The 20,947-nt window shown below is 40.5% G+C and overlaps 1 protein-coding gene across 2 annotated transcripts in view; it reads right to left on the reverse strand.

The window, feature by feature from the left end:
- Positions 1-20,947, reverse strand: part of SHANK2 (SH3 and multiple ankyrin repeat domains 2) — a 734,882-nt gene that overhangs the window by 490,196 nt on the left and 223,739 nt on the right. The window lies entirely within an intron of this gene.

Raw genomic sequence — 20,947 nt, forward strand, 5'->3', positions numbered from 1 at the left:
CATAGCATACAGATTTGTTTTCCTTGAATTTTTGCAAATCTAAAATACCAAACTCATTCCTGTGGACTATACACTGTAAGCTTGTTGTGGACAGGGAATGTGTCTTCTAATTCTATTGTATCGTGCTCTCCCAGGCACTTAGTACAGTGCTCTGCACATATTAAGCACTCAATAAATATGACTGGATGAATTAGGGAATACTTTGAAAAAGCTGCAGACCACTAATATCACTGATAAATCATTATCAACTAACCACATTATTTACTTGTAATTACCCTGGTGCTTAGCACCATGCTTCATACATAACAAGGGCTTAACACTATTACTATAAATCACTGTATTTACTGAGAACTTACTGTGTGCAGAGCACTGCTAAGCAATTGGAAGAATACAGTAGAACACAGTTGTTAGACACATTTCCTGCCAACAAGGAGTTTACTGTCTAGGAACATACAGTCATCATAGTATTGGAGCTCGCTGGTATTGGTGGGTGTCCGAAGAGAACAGGTTTGGTTCCCTTTCTATTGCTGGTTTCCTCCTGCCTTCTAATAGTACTACTACTACTCTACTACTATCCACAATCCTCTTACTGAGATGGGCCATCCCAAGTCCAAAGCAACAGGTCTCACCTGGAATTAAAAACCAAAGTCCCATCCTGGAAAGTAACAAAACGGGCTCTATGGGGTGAGGATGGATGAGGTAATCTGGGTACGATGGATGAGGTTCAGAAGGCAATAGTGCCTCTCACAGAGTTCTAATGTCTTGTGGGTCAAAGAAAAAGTGCCAATGAAGCCTCCCACCGTGTTTCGTACCAAGGAACAGTTATCAGTCAGAACTCAGGCCTTTGATTTGGGATTTCATTTTTTGAAAACCCTCGTGGTATCTGACACAGATATGGGGACAGGGAGCAAAGACTACTCGCGGCAAGAGCCTGCTGTTTCTGCCTCTCAGGATCTAGGACAGTGAGCAGTCACATGTGCCCTGAGACATCAGTGGCAAGAGAGAAATTCTTGGCGAGCTTTCTGACAACTTACCTGACAGAACAGAAACTGAGCCCAGTTATTTAAGATTAACAGAAGTGAAATCACCCAGATAAATGCAGATTTCAAATCCAGCCTGGCTCCATTCACTTCAATTGTACCTTCAATTGTTACAAGTTATGGGACATATTCCAAGGACTCCTCATTTGTGAGTGCCCAGATATCAAGAGTAGTGAAGCTTCCAGGTTTTATTATTGGATAGGCCTGAATCGGTTCTAGACTCATCCTTTAAAGGGCTGTTTCTAAGCTGCTTCACAAACAATCAGCAATTGTCTATGCAAACTTTAAAAAAGAGTCTCTGTAGCCATCCTAGGAAACAAGATAGTATATTTGCCTAATTGGAAAAATCCAGTGTTTTCTTTGTGCTTTCAAAATGTCCCCCACTATACTCTAAACTCTCTGTGGGCAGGAACCATGTCTACCAATTCTGGTATACTGTACTCTTCCAAGTGCATAGTACAGTGCTCTGCACCAAGTGCTCAGTAAATATGACTGACTGATTGATCGGGGGAGGGCAAGAGTATACCTTACTTGGAGGGAGAATGTTCTTTGTTCATTGCTTTCCTGATAAGACCATTAGTATTGCAACTGGGCTGGAACCTTCAGCTATTAGAAAAGACCAGCCTAACCTTGAAAAAACAAAAATCTTCACACTCTGTCAAAGAGGGTGAGGAAGCAGTGGTAGCAGGAAACCTCAAGCTAGTCCCTTTAACATCCTACTGTCTACTGCCCGGAAAAGAGGGTGCCCTACCCCCATGCCATCCACAATTCTCATCAAGCCCTGCTCCAGCCAGGCACAGCGAGGAGGCAGCAGCACTGTGAGTCCTTCTCAACTTGTAGGCTGAGGCAGTTAGCTTCTGAACACTCCTATCTGACACATGAGGAGATTGAATCCCTCTGCTCCTCTAGCCACAGGGCCCTACTGTTTTCACTCTATCAATGTACTTGTATTTTATTTTGGTTTTATGTTTTCATTGTTTCATCTTTCTTTATGTGTCCATCATCAATCCTGCCCTACTTATTCTTAGACTGGGAGCTCCTTGAGGGTGAGGTATCACAACTAACTTCATCAATCCTGCCCTACTTATTCTTAGACTGGGAGCTCCTTGAGGGTGAGGTATCACATCTAACTCTCATCTATGTATTTTTTCTCTGCATTTAATATATTGTTTTGCAACAGTAGGTGCTCAATAGTATCAATGAATGAATGAGAGATAAAGAGAGATACGGGAAAAGGAGAAGCTGGCCTGAAAGAAGTGGGGTGATCAGACCCTCTGGCTGGAAAATCTCCTCCTTTTTCAATTATGGGGAGGGCTGACATTCCTGGTAAAGGCAATGGAAAGAGGAAGAAGGGGAGAAAGAGAGAGCAGCCCTGCCATCCCCTCCCCAAATTACCAAATTCAATAGTTAGTCCTCAAAGTAGCTTGGAAATTGCATGGAAAGTAGCCATGGGAAGCAGGGTTGCCTAGTGGATAAAGCGCAGGGCTGGAGTTGGAGGATCTGGGTTTCACGCATTAAACTTGAAAGTCAAAAGTCACCATTTTATGCACTTTGCGAGCCTAAGGTTCACAGCTGAACAGAATTTACATATTATCTTACAGATCATAAACTGGCCAATCAATCAATAGAATTTACTGAATGCCTACTGTGTGCCAAGCACTGTACTAAGTACTTGGCAGAATACAATAAAGTTAGGAGTATGCAAGCTCCCCCTCTAGACCCTAAGCACCTTGTGGACAGGAAATGTGTCTACCAACTCTTTTATACTGTACTCTCCCAAGCACTCAGTACAGTGCTCTGCACACAGTAACTGCTCAGTAAATATGACTGATGGACAAGATTCTCACCATCAAGAAGCCTGCAATCTATTGGGGGGGATGGATACTAAATGTAATATAAAAATACATTTGTACAGTGCTATGCTGGGTGGGAAGTGTTCAGGTGATGCAGAAATCCTTAAGTGGGAGTTGCAGAGAATATACAATGGGGAGGTGAGAGCTTAATCTGGGAAGCCCTGATTTCAGTAGGGCACTGAATGTGGGGAAAGCAGTGGTCTATTTGATGTGAAGGGGGAGGTAATTCCAGACTGAAGGGACGATTTGAGCAAGAGGTTGGCAGCTGGAGAGACAGGAAGAAAGGCACAGGAAGAATGATGGCTTGAGAGTAATGAAGTGTTTGAGGTAGGGTACAGTATGAGAAAGGGCAAATTTGAGGGGAAATTGCTGATTGAGTGCCTTAAAAATCAATGGAAAGTAATATCTGGCTCATGTGGAGAGGAATGGGCAACCACTGGAGGTTTGTGAGGGAGTGAGATGTGTGCAGAATGATGTTTTAGAAAAATGATACAGGCAGCAGAGTGCATTCAAATCAATTTCAATGTATCATTAAAATTATATTGAAAAGGTTTATGTGTTATGGGCACTTAACTTGGCATTACATGTGAGAGGGCTCTGCCTATTTCTGAGAACATACAAATGTAAAACTTTCCAGGAACAAGAACAAGTGTAGCTACAAGAACAAGTTCAAGTAAGTTCAAGAACACGAACAAGTGCTCAATAAATATGATTGAATGAATAGTACAGTGCTCTGCACACAGTAAGTCCTCAATAAATATGATTGAATGAATGAATGAATGAATCCCCTGCCTTCCCCTCCCCACAGCCCCTGTATATATGTTTGTACAGATTTTTTATTTTTTCTTATTTATGTTGCTTGTACATATTTACCATTGTATTTATTTTATTTTGTTAATACGTTTTATTTTGTTGTCTGTCTCCCCCTTCTCAACTGCGAGCCCGCTGCTGGGTAGGGACCATCCCTATATGTTGCCGACTTGGACTTCCCAAGCGCTTAGTACAGTGCTCTGCACACAGCAAGTGCTCAATAAATATGATTGAATGAAGTTACTATTCTATTTATTTTATTTTGTTAATATGTTTTGTTTTGTCATCTGTCTCCCCCTTCTACACTGTGAGCCTGCTGTTGGGTAGGGACCGTCTCTATATGTTGTCAACTTGGATTTCCCAAGCGCTTAGTACAGTGCTCTGCACACAGTAAGCGCTCAATAAATACAACTGAATGAATGAATGAAGTTCAAATGGTGGCTCAAGAACAAACTGACAAATCAAGGGTTTAAAGACAAGGGACTAACTTACAGTTTAAAAAATGTTATGGAAATTTGAAACTGATTCAGGGGAAGTTTAAAATGCCATTTTTTTTATAGACCCAATTGTCCTCTCCTTAACCTTCATGGAAATCACTTAAATTTTTTGAGGCTTTCAGCATACCAAGTGATCTTGGATTCAATTAGAAGTTTAAGTTGTACATTGGAAGACTTCATTCAGCCTCAGAGGTGGGAATCACAACACAGTAGGAGATCCCATCTTACTGAAGGAAGGGGCTAAGCCCTTGGGATGCGAAGGCCACCTTTTCCCACCCAGTATGGACAGCCACTATGTGATCCCAAGTGGGATCTTTTATGTCAGTGAAGATTCTGCTCAGATCACCTGACAGACCCTGGCTTCAACTTAAGGAGTGTAAACAAGCAGAATGGAAATGATCCTTTCCAGGCAGACGTTTAAAAAAACAGATTGGGGGTTTATTACCCGAAGAATTCAAAACCAACTGATCCCCATTTTCTATTTCAAAAATAGTTGTACTTTAACATTTATCCATCCACAGGTAACCATGATTCTATGGCAATGTTCTATTGCTTTGACCTTTACATTATATGTGTCTCTAATATTTTAAAGAGAAAAAATGGCATTTAAAACAAATGTTCCATATCTTCAGGATATCTGATTAGCACTCAAACTTCATTTTTACCCATTTATGAATCTACTGCTGCTCACTTTTACACTCATTAATCAGTCTAGGGTTCAATGTGCTTCTTTTCTATCTTTATTTAAGTAACTATGGTTTCTTTCTCACCACTTAGTAGACTTTTGACTACGTGTCTAGTAGTCTGTCGATGAATGTCAATTTTGGGCACTATATTTAAAAGTTTTAAAAAGTGTAGCACTCAAGAAAACTGTGCAAATACTACATTTCAGAAATAAATATAAGGTGACAGAAAAGCCTAACAAGAACTGATAACCCAGCTTTTAAAATAATTAACTGCCTAGCCATATGTTCGACACAAACATTAAAAAACAAATTCCTGCTCAAGCTTTAAATTTTGCTAAAACAAATATGTTAAATACGTTAGTCTCCCCCCCCCCCCCCCCCCCCCCACCCAGCCTGGTTTTCTGGCCTCCGGCCTCTCTCCACTTTCATCTATACTAAAGGCTGCTACACGGATAGTGTCAGCTTTCAGTGTCACTTGACACCTCTCTCTCCACACCTTAGAAACTTCCTATGTCTACTTTCTCCCTCTGCAGTAAGGAAAAACTCACCCCAATTGGCTTCAAGTCCTGCAGCTAATCTCCACATCCTAGATTATTGGCCCTTATGATAGAATGAATGAATGAACACCATCTCACTGCACCTCAATCTCATTAGTCCCATCTCTGATGCCTGGCTTCTGCTTTTTCCCAAGCCTGGAACTCCCTTCCAAACATCAATTTACCACACTATATCTCTCTCCATCTTAAAACACATGTAAAATTCCATCTCCTTCAAGAAGCTTGATAAATTCATATCACATTACATCAGTGATAAATCGCCTCAACATGACAGGTACCCTTAGCACTTATATATTTTATTCCTCTTCTTCAACTCTTAGTAAAAGGTCTATATTTTTATTTGACCTTACAAATCTTTATTCATTGATTTCATCCTGATGCAATTGTAATGTTTCCTTTCATATCCTTGTTTCTTCTTTTTGCTCACTATATGAGCAAATGAGCAACCTGTGGTGCAAAAATATCAAGTGGCTTTTTATCAATCTCTCCTATTAGAGTCTAAGCCTCTGGATGGATGGAACTATGTGTTTTGCTTCTGTTATAGTCTCCAAAGTGTTTAGTACAGTGTTTTGAACTCTATATATAATCAATAAATACCAATGATTAACTGATTCATTGACTGATATGATGGGGAAGAAACTGATTAAATTTGTACTTGTCAAATAGCTGCAGTAGTTTGTCAGCTACACAATTCCAAAAGGTTTAAAACAAAATGAACATAAGCTTTTCCTACAATTTAATACTATAAATCAAAAAGGAACACAGATCAGCTATAAGCATTTCTTAGGATCTGGGACGACACACACCGCCACAGCACTACCGGAGAACAAAAATAAATCCACCCACATTCCAAGTAAAGAAGAAATCCAAAGGCAATGGCAGAAACACTTCAATGGTGTCCTTAGCCTTTCTTGCATGACTGAGCAAGGATACACTCTAGACTGTAAGCTCAATGTGGGCAGAGAATGTGTCTATTTCTTGTTATATTGTATTCTCCCAAGTGCCTAGAACAGTGGTGTGCACACAATAAGCACTCAATAAATGTGACTGACTGACTGACTGACTGACACACTGCAAAGAATAATTCGCCTGCCAAGATGTGAAAATGTGGCTTGTCTGTCGGGTCTTGTGAAATTAGTATTACAGTCAGAGCCATGGAGAATGGCATTGCTCTGGGATCTGAAGGCGAACCAGGCAGGCTCTACAGCCAAGCTGGGGATGTCCCGCTTAGTCACCTTCACAGGCAAACTTCCTCAATTTATGGAAGACTGAGGAAACAACAGAGGATTTCCAAGAAGTTACCACTGTCACCATCTTCAAGAAGAAAGGAGAGAGGGCTGACTGTGGAAACTACCACGGGATAACACCGCTCTCCATTGCTGGCAAAATACTAATGGAGTTCTCTTGGGCAGAGAACACCACTGAAACCTTTATTTCCTAGTTTGGGTTGTACAAAAACATTTGATGGAGCAGGATCAATTAGAGTGGGATAGCTCATCACCCACTACAGGAAACAGAAGGGGTAACTCCCAACTTCAGGAAGGTAGAAACAATACTTCAAAGATGTGGTAAAGGACAATATCAAGCAATGGGAATAAGAAGCAGTGTGGCCTAATGGAAAAAGCACAGGCCTGGGAGTCAGAGGACCTGGGTTCTAATCCCAGCTCTGCCACATGACTGTTGTTTGACTGTGGGCAAGTCACCTAATTTCTCTGTGCCTCAGTTACCTCATCTATAAAATAGGGATTAAGACTGTGTCCAACCTGATTAACTTATATCTACCTCAGTGCCTAATACAGTCCTTGGAACACAGTGAGCACATAACAGATATCATAAAGAAATGGATAAGAGAACTGGCCCTAGCAGACAGATAAACCTGGAGGGCAGAAATAAAAAAGAGCTGGTATTGTGGAGCTAACATTTCATTAGTCATAGTCAAACATAGAGACAGCTTCCCATTGTGGGACACACCCTCCAGTACAACAAGGATCTCTCTCTACTATAAAATAACAACAATAATAGTGGTGGCATTTGTTAAGTGCTTACTATGAGCCAGGCAAGATAATCTGGTCAGATACTGTGTCTGTCCCACATGGGGCTCACAGTTTTAAGCAGAGGGAGAACAGGTATTTAATCCCCACTTTGCAGATAAAGCTCAGAGAGGTAAAGTGACTTGCCCAAGGTCACATGGTAGGTAAGGAAGAGTGTCGATCCTGCACAGGTCTTTTCAACCTCCTACCCACCTCTTCCTTCCCAGCTATTTTTAATCCACTCTCAGAATGGTCAGTGGGATATCAATGAATGCTAATGGGTGATAATTACTACTTACTCTCACATCTCCTCTACATCCCCAGTTCATGTCAGCATGTGCCACAGTTTTGGTTATTTCTGAGAACTGATGTTTGGGAGTGTGGGCTAAGAGGAACAGGGAGAGAGGATTTTGGGTTAGAGGTAGGGAGAGGGACCAAAGGACTGGAAAAGCACGGTCCTGGGATGATGTCATTATGTTATCATCATCATCAATGGTATTTATCAACTGTTCACTGTGTACAGAGCCCTGTACTAAGTGCTTGGGAAAGTACAGCACAGAGCTGGCAAACACAGTCCCTGCCCACAATAAGTTTACAGTCTACATAATATTTCATATAATGTCATCTGTGTTGCACATTACATGAGACCCACAAGACAATTCCACTCCCAAGTCCTCGTAGCGTTTGATCCAGCCCTGCTACTGTGAATGTCTTGTATAAAGGAAAATGTACTGGGGATGGATTGGGGATCCCCATAGTAATATCAGCAAGAGCTTATTTCTAATTAATTGTGCTTTCAAATTTGGCCAAATTCCCAAGGAGAAATTTTTAATTCAAATTCTCAGTAAGACTTTTATTTTTAATATCATTATTGATCCATTTCAAGTGGAGCCAAAAGTTAAGTGGGGTTGCCTGGCAATCAAAACATATTTTCAAGTTTGACATGACATTCCTTGCCTATTCTTTAACTTATCTAGGGATAAATGATTTTTTAAAAGAGGGTTCAACTGATTTGGGATGAAGAACTGCCTTCCCAGTTTCGCACGGGTTTGTGAAAATGCAAATAACACTGCTTCTCAGTACAAGGGATCTTCAAGGTGGCAAGTCTTTGAAAATCCAATTTCATTAGTTATGGGCAGCCAAATTTTCTTCTATGCCTCTCCTGACATTCAAAAAATGCAAGCCCATCTCACCCCTCAATATAATGAAGGCTGGACTCAAAGAGATCTATACAATAGGAGAAAAATAAAGACTTTTCTCAGAAGAAATTCTAATAGTTGTCCATGAATATCCATCTATCTATAAGGAAACTTTAAATGTGTTCTTTGCAGCTCTATGGATTTCAAAACAAAGAACAATTACTATAGCAACCACTGCACCATAGAACTCACAGACAAACTAAGACACACACAACCAAAAGATAACTGTTAAATGAATCTGTTCTAATTTGTTCACAAATAAAGTTTAAATTGATCCTAGTTCCAGGTTCTAGTGCCAGTTCTGTCTCTGACCTGCTATATGACCTTGGGCAAGTCACTCAACTTCTCTTTGCCTCCAGTTTCCTCATCTGTAAAATGAGGATAAGCTTCTTGCTCTCCACATTTCTGAGACTGGGATCCCAGTGTCCAATCTGATTATCATGTCTCTAGCTAGTACAGTGCTTAGTACATAGTAAGCACTCAATAAACACTATTAGTTTTAATAAATGAACTGTACAGAGCTCACTTGGACAACAGCTACCTGGGATATCAGAATGGCCAAGGCCAAAGACTTTTTAATTAAGCAAAGGATTTCAAATGTGAAATAATTAAAGCCCCAAACCTGGGTGGGTATATCTAATAAGAAGAAGAAGAAGAAGAAGAATTGTGCTTGTTAAGCACTTACTATGTGTCAAGCACTGTTCTAAGCCCTGGGTAGATACAAGCTAATTAGGTTGGACAAAGTACCTGTCCAACATGGAGCACACAGTCTTCAACCCCATTTTACAGACGAGGTAACTGAGGTCTAGAGAAGCTAAGTGACTTGCCCAAGGTCACTCAGCAGACAAGCAGTGGAGGCAGGATTAGAACCCAGGTCCTTCTGACCCCCAGACCTGTGCTCTTTCTACTAGGTCAAGTTGCTTCTCTATAAACACAGAGAAGAACATACAAACATCTGCAATATAGAAGGGGATGTTGATCATGTACAGGTCTTATCATGCCCATTCTTGTCCACTGATAAAAATTTAACCATTGTCTTTGAACCTGACAGACAGATATATGCTGATCTATTTTTCCTTTGGGCTGGAAAATAAAATATGCACCTCCCAAACTCAGCATTTATGTTGTAACTTCTGACAGTTCCACTGGCAATTAAATAAAAAATTGCAACCTTAATGACTATGTAGACCTCTACATTTTGGAAATAGAACTTTGTGTTTTCCTAATTATGAATATTTTTATACCTTATAGCTAATTTTGTTAGCATTTGCGAATTTTACAGGAACAAGATTGGAAAGACTTTTAATACAACAAATTCAGTTGAATTTGTGGAGAGCAGAACTTGCTCAGAATGCTTGGTTGAAAGAGCACGGGCCTGGGAGTCAGAAGGACTTGGGCTCAGTTATTTCTTCTGTAAAATGGGTATAAGACCTATCCTCTATTTAAGACCTAAGACCTATACATGATGTATAAGACCTATACATGATCAAATCCCATTCTACACTGCATATGTTCACATGTTCTTCTCTGGGTTTATAGAGAAGTAGCTTGGCCTAGTAGAAAGAGCACAGGCCTGGGGGTCGGAAGGATCTGGGTTCTAATCCTGGCTCCACCGATTGACAGCTGTGTGACCTTGGGCAAGTCACTTAACTTCTCTAGACCTCAGTTATCTCTTCTGTAAAATGGGAATGAAGACTGTGAACCCTGTGTGGGACATGGACTGTGTTCAACCTGATTAGTTTGTAATCTACCCCAGTGCTTAATAGAGTGACTGGCACAAAGTAAGCTATTAACAAATACCATAAAATAATATGAATAGAGAATATCCAAATAATAGACATGCTTATATTGCATCTAGGCACTTGGTGATAGGTTAATAAACACCATCATTATTACTATTATTAGAGCTGGAAGAAATTAGAAATATTATTGGGGCCAGCCTACTGTTAGTAGGCAGGTTATTTCTTACCACATACCCTGATAATATTTTTTATAAAGCTCTCCTGTGATGGAGATCCCACAACTTACTTTGATAACCAATCCCAATGTTTTATCACTCTAGTAAATCAAATATCATTCCACTCAGTAAGATTTATTGAACTACTGTGTGCTGAGAATTTGGATGAATACAACAGAAGGAAAAGAAATGGGCCTTGCCCTCATGTAGTTTACAATTTAGCAGTGATGATATACAGGTATATTACCTTTTCATTGATTATAATGGCATTTTTAAGCACTTACTATTTGCCAAGCACTTTACTAAGCATTGGGGAAGATACAAGCTAATTAGGTTGGACACAGTCCATGTCCCACATGGGGCTCACAGTCTTAGTCCCATTTTACAAATAAGGTAACTGAGGCACAGAGAAGTTAAGTGACTTATCCAAGGTCACACAGCAGACAAGTGGAAGAGCCAGGATTACAATCCAGGTCCTTATGGATCCCAGGCTGGGCTCTAACCACTGAGCCATGCTGCATCTCCAATTAGTGTGTGGAGGACACATACAATAGCAGTCATAACTAATTTTTGCCCTTTTCATGTAGTTCTGTGCCCTCATCTCTTCTTCCTCTGCCTCTTGGCTCCCTCCCCACCCTCCTTCATCTGGGTGATGGTCCTCCTTCCCCTATGATCGCTCTACTTTTCTTCTCCTCCTCCCTCTTCTTCTCCTTGGACTCTCCAAAGCCTCTCCTTCTGTGCCCACCTGTGCAACCCTTCTCTTAGGACAATCCTAGCCTCTTTTGGATTCTCCTCCCCATTCCCTTCTCACCCTGGATCTCCTCTCCCCATTTCTCTTTCCTGGCATTAAACTGCATTAATGCTGGTCACATCTTCTCAATCACACTCACGTGCATGCATATGTGCACGTGCATGCATATGTGCACATGCACACACACACACACACACACACACACACACACACACACACAGTAAGAGTTTAAACAAAGATCACTTCAACAAAAAAGTTGAACTAGCCCCAATTATAGGAGCCAGTATGTAAATATCAATGGCTGTAGTTGCTGTGGTTCCACCTGACTGGATTGACATTGCAGTGCTGATCCTCCAGGACATAGCCCAGGTAGCAGCACGAGAGTGCCAGCTGAAGAATTTAGCATGAATAGCAGCAGACACCAGCCACTACAAATCTAACTGCTGTCCTGCAACTCACTAATTACTGACCAAGTACTCATGCTGCCCCTAGCCTACAAAAACCCTCCCTTGACCCCATGGCACCCTCCAGTTATCACCATATCTCTCTCCTACCTTTCTTTTTCAAACTAATCAAGCAAGTTGTTTACACCTGCTGCCTCCATTTTTATCTCCTCAATCCCCTGCAACATCAAGCAATCAATGGTATTTATTGAGCACTTACTATATGCACAGCCTATACTAAGCACTTGGGAGAGTACAACAAAATTAGCAGACATGTTCCCTTCCCATAACGAGCTTACAGTCCAGAGACTTTGTGGCTTCCATTCCCTCCACTTCACTGAAACTGCCCTCTCCAGGATCACCAAAGACCTCCTTCTTGATAAATCCAATGGACTCCAATAATAACACGATGGTATTTGTTAAGTGCTTACTATGTGCTAGACACTGTACTAAGCATTGAGGTAGATACTGGCAAATCTTCGACACAGTCCCTGTCCCATCCCCATTTTCCAGATGATGTAACGTAGGCAGAGAGAAGTGAAGTGACTTGTCCAAGTCACACCGCAGACTAGTGTAGGAGCCCAGGAATAGAACCCATGACCTTCTGACTCTCAGGCCTGTGCTCTATCCACTATGCCATGCTGACTCTACTCCACCCTAATCTACCTAGATTCTCAGCTGCTTTTGACACTAGGGCCATGTCCTCTACCCTTGACTTCACTGGCACTTTTCTCTACTGGTTAACAATCTATCCCTTGGGCCACATCATCACAGACTCTATTTGTCAGCTCTTCCTCTACCTCTCACCCCTCTGTTTTCCAACTACACCCACTCCCTTGGAAAACTCAGCTCCCACAGCTTCAACCACCATCTCTATGCAGATGATTCCTAATCTCCATCTCCAGCCCCCACCTCTTGCCTTCTCTGCAATCTTGCATTTCCTCCTGCCTTCAAAACATCTTTACTTGGATGTCCTGCTGACACCTCAAATTAAGCATGTCCAAAACAGAACTCAACTTCCCACCCAAACCCTCTTCTCCCCTGTCTTTCCCACCACTGTAGACACCACCACCACCATCACCCAACCTGTCTCACTGATCCAACAATTTTAGCATTATCCTCACCTTATCTCTCTCTTTCAACCCATCTGTTCGGAAAGTTACCAAATCCTGTAAATCCTACTTCTCAACCTCTCTAGAATCCACCCCTTCCTCTCCATCCAAATTACTACTATGTAGGTCCCAGGACTTATCATATCCCGCCTCAACTACAGCAGCAGCCTCCTCACTTAATTCCTTGCTTCCAGCCTCTCCCTTCTCCAATCTTCTAGCCTGAGAGCCCATTGTTGGGTAGGGATTGTCTCTATTTGTTGCCGAACTGTATTTTCCAAGCACTTAGTAGAGTGCTCTGCACACAGCACTCAATAAATGTGATTGAATGAATAAATGAATATTACTCTATTCCCCTTTGCTGTCACCTGCTGGGAGCCATTTCCCACCAACTACAGGGCTTGGAGGTGGTGCCTCCGATTGGGGATAAATTCTCTCTTTTTATACAGAGAGAGGCTAGTGCAGTATCAGTCTTACTGAGCATGTCTTCAGGGCCCAAAAGATATTTTCACATCTGAAAATACAAGCGAGCAAAGGAAGACTCTAGCTCTAGTAGAAGGATTACTGCTTTCCCAGACTGAGCCCCCTCCTTCCTCTCCCCCTCCCCATCCGCCAAGCCCTACCTCCTTCCCCTCCCCACAGCACCTGTATATATGTCTGTATAGATTTATTACTCTATTTATTTTACTTGTACATATTTACTATTCTATTTTATTTTGTTAATATGTTTTGTTTTGTTGTCTGTCTCCCCCTTGTAGACTGTGAGCCCGCTGTTGGGTAGGGACCGTCTTTATATGTTGCCAACTTGTACTTCCCAAGTGCTTAGTACAGTGCTCTTCACACAGTAAGCACTCAATAAATACGACTGAACTGAATGAATGAATGATGACAAATACCCATTTCCTATGGTGGGAGCCTAAATAGGTCTGAATTTAAATTTCATGAATATTTTCCAGCTCAATAATTATCACTGTTCAAACACATGTAAGAATAAATCACACATTTCTCATTAACCCACTTGGGCCTTTTCTATTAAAAAGTGGAAGGATGTCTTAACCTAAACATATTCTGTGCTCTTTCACAATTCACATCATGGGCAGGGTAGCAGAATAAATAAATGAAAAATCACAAGAAAAAAGTTCACAGGCTTCCAGTAATATATAATCCAAGATCACTCCAGATTTTATAAACATCATTTTTCAAGTGAAGAAACCCTGCTTCATGGTACATGAAATAAATGATGCAAAAAATAGTACTGACAGTACAAACGAACATGGCTACGGCACATACTTTTGACTCATTTAGTCCTTGGATGTAAAAAGTGATAAAAATAGCACTAGCTGTAAAATACCAGTTCCGTTTGCAGATTTGTAATTCAATTGATTTACTGCTGCACTTGTGTTTGTGATTTTTTAAACCTCTCTTTAAAAGTTGCTTTCAAAATATTCTGCAAGAATCTTCTTTCTAGCTATTCAACTGCTCTGCCATTCTACAGAAAAGATGTCTACTGATATCTCTAATGTTTCATTTCAGAATGTAATTTTTGTTCAGGGTCAAAGATGACATTTCTGATGGTGAGATTTTGTCAGTGTGTGCAGGCTCAATCAACAATCAACATTGTTGACTTCAATCAGTCTTATCTAATTTCAGAAAATAGGTTAGAAATGCAAGTTCAATGAAACCCTACATTTCCTCCCTGATCAAGAGGAATGCAGATTTACTTAAAAACAACTTGCATGTTTCACTATACTGCCATAATTTCTGAAATATTGAAGATTCTTGTAATTGGAACCTCTAGTTCCAAGGCATGTGAAATCTATCAGTCAATATTTTAGGGAACCATCTCTCTACATCAGTACAAATTCTGCATTCACAAAAATATTAAATTAAGAAATCTGAAAACACCCACAAACCGTCACGTAGACACATCGAAGCATAATTATACAGGAATACAGGAACTCTGATTTGAAACCTAGCAACAGTATCCAAGTATTATTTATTCTGCTAATCAGCTACCCAAACTCACATTCTAGTGTTTCATTTTAAAAAACAAAACAAAAAGACCCTCGATTCTATTTCCTTAGCTGCAGAAGAAGAGGCATAAAACAAACCTTGTTCTGTTGAAGAAGAACAACCCATGTCATTTAATCCATCTGACAATTCATCTCATCATGAAGCCAGGCAAAAAAAAATAGGAATTTAAAAAATAGGGTATCCCAGTCCAAAGATTATCAGCTTGCAATATATTTAATATTTACATTACTGATTCTAATGGGAGCTTCTGGGCTCCCATGTATTATTGCTTTTTTGCACCACCATCCTATAGAAGCCATAGTAAATGCTGTGTAGCAAATGCTTTTTAAATCTCCTGTGCTCATTTACTTCCAGACAGCTGTAGGCTGGATGAAAACAATCAGGGATTAACTTTTGAATTCATTGCAGCTCTTTAATCCATTACTTTCTCTTAGTTTACAAGGGAAATAATATAATGGTCCAACGTTAGAAAAAAAAATCAGAGTAATTTAAAACAATTCGTCAGTCGGGCAGTTCTTTAACAGAATGTTGCACAAGATGTAATATCTCTTTTAAGACAGAGGAGACAGAATTGCATAAACACCAAGCTACACATCAATTCCCAGATTCCAAAAATATCACAATACTGCTTCTATCACTTCACTATATTTTTATGAGTCTACTGCCTCAGGTAAAAATTACATTTAGAATAATTTTTGATATATTAATGATCAATTATTTTACTTGCACATGTAATCATACAAGTGGGAAAACAAGAACAATGTATTTCTATTTTTGTTTACTCATTTTTTAAGCATTCAAATTTAAAATCCCTGAGATTTATATTAGGTTTCAAACTAGATCAATAACCATTTTAATTCTTACCTTTAATCCCACAGCATTATCCTTTTAATTCCTCAAAATCTTTAATCTATTAACAGGAGTTAGTGCTTCAAAATGGTACCCATTACCAACCTATTCTCTTGATTTGGTCCCATATAAGGCTAAGCTAACATCACCCCTTAGCTTTTCTCTCTACTCCAGACCTAGATTTCCATGAAAACCAAACCAGAAAGAAATCTAAAGGAAAAGCATGCTAAGTATCATTTCTACTTTGTGCCTGATTCTCATTATGCCAAATCCCAGTTTTTCCTTAGATAGCTATCTGTTCAGAAGTGGAAGAAGGCAAGACCAAGGCACTGGTGTGTGGGTGGGGTCAATGCAAATTTTGGAGAGGTGAACTGTTCTAAAACAACCTTGAGGCGGCAAAACTTCTACCTGCAAGACTGGTTTAAACAGTTGATTTATTTGTTCCTCTAAACAGGATTGGCACTTGTGGGGAAGAATCAGACAGGACCACTTTGTGCCTTGGCTGCCTCCGTCTCAGTCTCCTCCACACTAAGGAAATCCCTACTTGGATGAAGTAGGAACACAGCACCAAAGACAAGTGAGTGAGAAGGCTGAGGAGGATTCATCTCTTGGTGTAATTCTGAATGTTTGGTTGCCCACATTGTTCAAACGATTTTTAATAGCAAATGTCCATATTTCACTAGAAAGCTCTTTGTTTCATAGAGCAACTTTGCAATATTTGTAACTCCCTCCAAGTATGTCAATGAGTACACATGAGGTAATTCAATTTGCCTCCATTCTTTCTAGCTTCATCCATGTGTTTGTTGTTACTATGTGTTGGAGGCTTTAAGATTCGTACACACAGGTAACAGTCCAATTATCTTTCATGTTTGCATCTCCACTTCTAGAAAAAGGAATCAATTAGTCAAAGGTTTCAGATTATTCAGAAAGGTAATTTCTCCTTTTACATTACTTTGGGCAAATTGTTCTAAGTATCAAGTTTGAATTCTCCCTTTTAACAATATCTAGGTCCTCATTTTATGTCAGTTAAGCCTCTTTTCTGGATTTTTCCAGACCTGAGACACACCTTCATTTGGATTTCCCTGACCATCTTAGCATTGATATATATCTTAACATTTTACAAACATTTTGAAAATGAAATTTTAGACAATTTTTCAGTTAGTGAAACACGGTGTTTCACAAGCTTCTGCGTTTTAATTTGATTTTAAGTATGAGCTAAGTAAAGAATCTCTACCTGGATGTCCCACCATCACCTCAGCTCAATATGCCTAAAAATGAATTTTTCAGCACCCCTGTACACCCCCTCTTCTCTTAAAATTCCCATCATTATCAACATCACCACCATTCTACCCATAACTCAAACATGGAATTATCCTTGTCTCCTCCATCTATTTGAATACCTCCATTCAGTCCATCACCAAATCTTTGTTCTTCACTTCCAGAATCCATCCTTTCTCTATCCTAATAGCCACCTTGCTGGTCCTAGCCCAGCAAGGCTAGCCCAGTTTGATAACTTTCCTCAGCCTCTCCCCTCTCCAATGCATACCTCAATCTGTTGCTTAGACTGCTTTTCAAAAACGCTCCCCATTACACAAAAATCTCCAGTGATTTCCTATTCCGCTCTACATCAAACTTCTGACATTGGATTTTAAGACACTCAATTAGGTTTCTCCCTCTTACTTGCCCATTCTCTTCTCTCAGTACACCCTAGTTCAGAATCTTCATTCCACTCAAGCTAAACTCCATTCTCATCTCTTTAGCTACCAACCTCTTGCCTGAAATTCCCTCCTATTCTATGACAAACCATATAGCAGTCTTCATCTTTAAAGCACTTTAAAAATTGCATCTCCTCCATGTGGTCTTTCTCATTCAATACCTAACCTCCCAACTTGATATCCCCTAGTTCCAAATCAGCACTATCATGAAACCTAAGCACATACATTCTCATGATCCCAAATTCCCAGAACTTGTGTACAAATCTTATATACTCTACTGACTCCTCTTATCTGTACTATTCTTTATTATCTACTCCCCCTCTAGGTTGGAAATTCCTTGAGGAATCATTAATTCATTCACTCATTCAATTGTATTTATTGAGTGCTTACTGTATGCAGAGCAATGTACTAAGCCCTTGGAAAGTAATTCCATTTGAGTCTCCTAAGTGCTTGATACAGTCCTTGGCACACATGTGGTGCTCAGTAAATATTATGTATTGATCGATTAATTGAATGGCCTGAATATTTGCATTACTTCCATAGCATGGCCTCACTCTTGAAACAATCACATTTATAGGATTGGTGAATATCACTACAAAGAATAACTGGCAGTCAAAATGTATTATTCTCTTTGTTTATACTTAAAAACAAGCACAAAAATTATATATTCCTCTACTGCACTCTCACAAGTGCTTAGCAAAATGCCCAGCACATGGTAGACACTCAATAAACACTACTGATTGATAGCCCATGGTTTTGAAAGCCTAGCTGATTCTATATATGAAGGGGAAAATGTCATATGTATTTAGGCAGGAGATCTAAACTAAAAAGAATGCTCAGATCTGACTGCCTTTTTGTTTCAGTGAGTCAGGAGAAAAAGAATAATAATCAGCTGAGAAGAAAGCCAGGAGGGAGACATAGTGGCTTTGTTTCTACCCTTTAAATTATTTGACTAACAGAGCATAAACTGGCTAGGCAGGTTATAATCACATCCTGTATTCAGTCTAGATGATTAAAATCATTAACTGAGTTCCTAAGATTACTAACAAAAGTATCTGATCCTTTCCCATGGGTTTCCTCCCTTCCTTCCTTGCTCCCTTTGCACACTTGGAAGCAACTGAGCAGCAACAGCCTATTTTTCTAGGGCCCAGGGCTACTTGGTTTTATGAGTCCCCCCAAGCTGCACATGGCACAATGTGATGACACCACTGCATCACACAAATGCTTCATAGCAGCAGATGTTAATGCCAGTAGGGAGCAGAGAAGGTAAGAAAAGGTAAGAAAAAAGGAGAGAAGAGGAGGGGAAAGGAAGGGATAGGACAGGAAGGGGGTGGAAAGGAAGTGAGATAAAAAGAAGGGAAAGAAGGTAGAGAAGGGGAAGGGAGGAGGGGCACAATGGCCTGGCACTAGAATTGGTTAGTCTTAGCTCCCTCCCTCTCCCCTGGGATGCAAGAAGGCAGTGTCCACACAGATGGGCTCAGGCAGTAGTAGCACAGCCCTTCTTTTAACATCTGATTCTACCAGTGGAGCTGAGGAGCCCCTCATCCTCCTGGACAAAGGCTGCAGGGAGGTCTCTGGGAATAGATGAATCCCACTCCCCCGCTCTGAAGCACTGTTTTTTTGGTTTGCTTTGGTTTTTTCAATGGTATTTGTTAAGCACTTACTATGTGTCATTCACTCTACTGAACGTTGGAATAGATACAAGCCAATTATGTTAGACACAGTCCATGTCCCACATGGGAAACAATGTTAATCCCCATTTTACAGATGAGGTAACTGAGGCCTAGAGAAATGAAGTGACTTACACAATATCACATGGCAAGCAAGTGGCAGAGCCGGAATTAGAACCCAGGTCCTTCTGATTCCCAGGCCGGTTCTCTATCCCCTATGTCACGCTGCTTCCCTGCTAATGGTCAGTGACAGGTTTTGGCTCTGCTACCTGGGTGCACAAGTTAGGGGAGAGCTTACAGGGGCTGCCCGTTGGGTGTCTAATACCTGAGCAGAGAATGTTTCTGTTATTAAGCACTTAGTACAGTGCTCTGCACACAGTAAGTGCTCAATAAATACAATTTAATGAATACTGTTATACTGTACACTCCAAAGCACTTAGTACAGCATTCTGCACACAGTAAGCACTCAAAAATATGGAGGAGTGACTACTCCTGCCCCTTATCACAGGTCTCCCAGCCTCCCTCCTGCCCTGTCAGCTCTCAAAAACAGGCAAGCCAAGCTCCAGGGTGGGCAAGCATTCTCCCTTGGCCTCAGGATAGATTACAGTGGTGATACTGTGCCCAGCAGCACCCCAATATTTTGTGAGGTCTTTGTCCTGGGCTCCCCTCTAACCAAGGCCCTGGGCAGGGTTTTTAAATGTTTCACCTCCACCCCCCAATTCCACCCCACTCAGAGAGCCCAATTTGCTTCCAAGAAGAGCCAGACATGGCTTCTGAATTACAGGTTGCAGATTCAATCAATGTCATTTTTTGAGCACTTCCGGGTAAGAAAATCATAAACATTTTTATCAGTTTGGGGAATCCAGCGGGCCATGGTAAGCCATTTACTTCAGAAGGTTCTACTGTGGTAGGAAAAAAATAATCTTGAGTGAACTAGACTGAGTTAAATTGGGCCCTTTAAATCAGAGGGAACAAAGCACACTAGCAAACAATCAATCAATGGTATTTATTGAGCGCTTACTGTGTGCAGAGCACTGTACTAAGTGATTCAGAGAGTATGACACAACAGAGTTGGTAGACACGTTCCGTGCCTATGATAAGCTTACACTCTAGAGGCAGAGTCAGGGAACACTTTTGACTGGAGGACAACACTCATGCCAGCCAAGGAGTAAGCCTGGCACTGCTCTTTCCCCAAGCTACCATCACCCTAAACCATTGGAGCTTTAACCTGGGCCTGAACCAGAGCTATCTCTTTTTTAGCTGTGGATGAATCAATTACACCTGTAAAATAATGAAATCTGTGCTTTAAGTTCCTCACAGCTAATAAATCCCTAAGTCATTTGAAATGAAAAACATTTTCAGATCTGAAATCCAATCTATCCCACTTTATTATATTCTCACGATGGGAAGAGAATCAGTAATAGTCACTGGTATTTCATTTTCTAAATCACTTTACAAACATCAACTCATCCATACCCATAACATGCAGAGAGTGAGCATTACTGTCACCATTTTATGAATGAACAGCCTAGAGCACAGAACAACAATCAATTGATTTTCCCAGACGCACACATGCCTTGCATAGATATATTTTAGATTTCTGGCCAAATATTCAGTGTATGTAATCACAGGGAGGTGTGGAGAGAAGTCACACGGCAACGTTGGTTTACATTCATTAGACAAATGATGCCTTTGAGAGAAAACCTGTAACAAATTTAGGATTGCCTGTCCTGTGTACTACAACTAA

This window comes from Tachyglossus aculeatus, chromosome 22 (assembly GCF_015852505.1).
Source record: "Tachyglossus aculeatus isolate mTacAcu1 chromosome 22, mTacAcu1.pri, whole genome shotgun sequence".
Taxonomy (NCBI): Eukaryota; Metazoa; Chordata; class Mammalia; order Monotremata; family Tachyglossidae; genus Tachyglossus; species Tachyglossus aculeatus.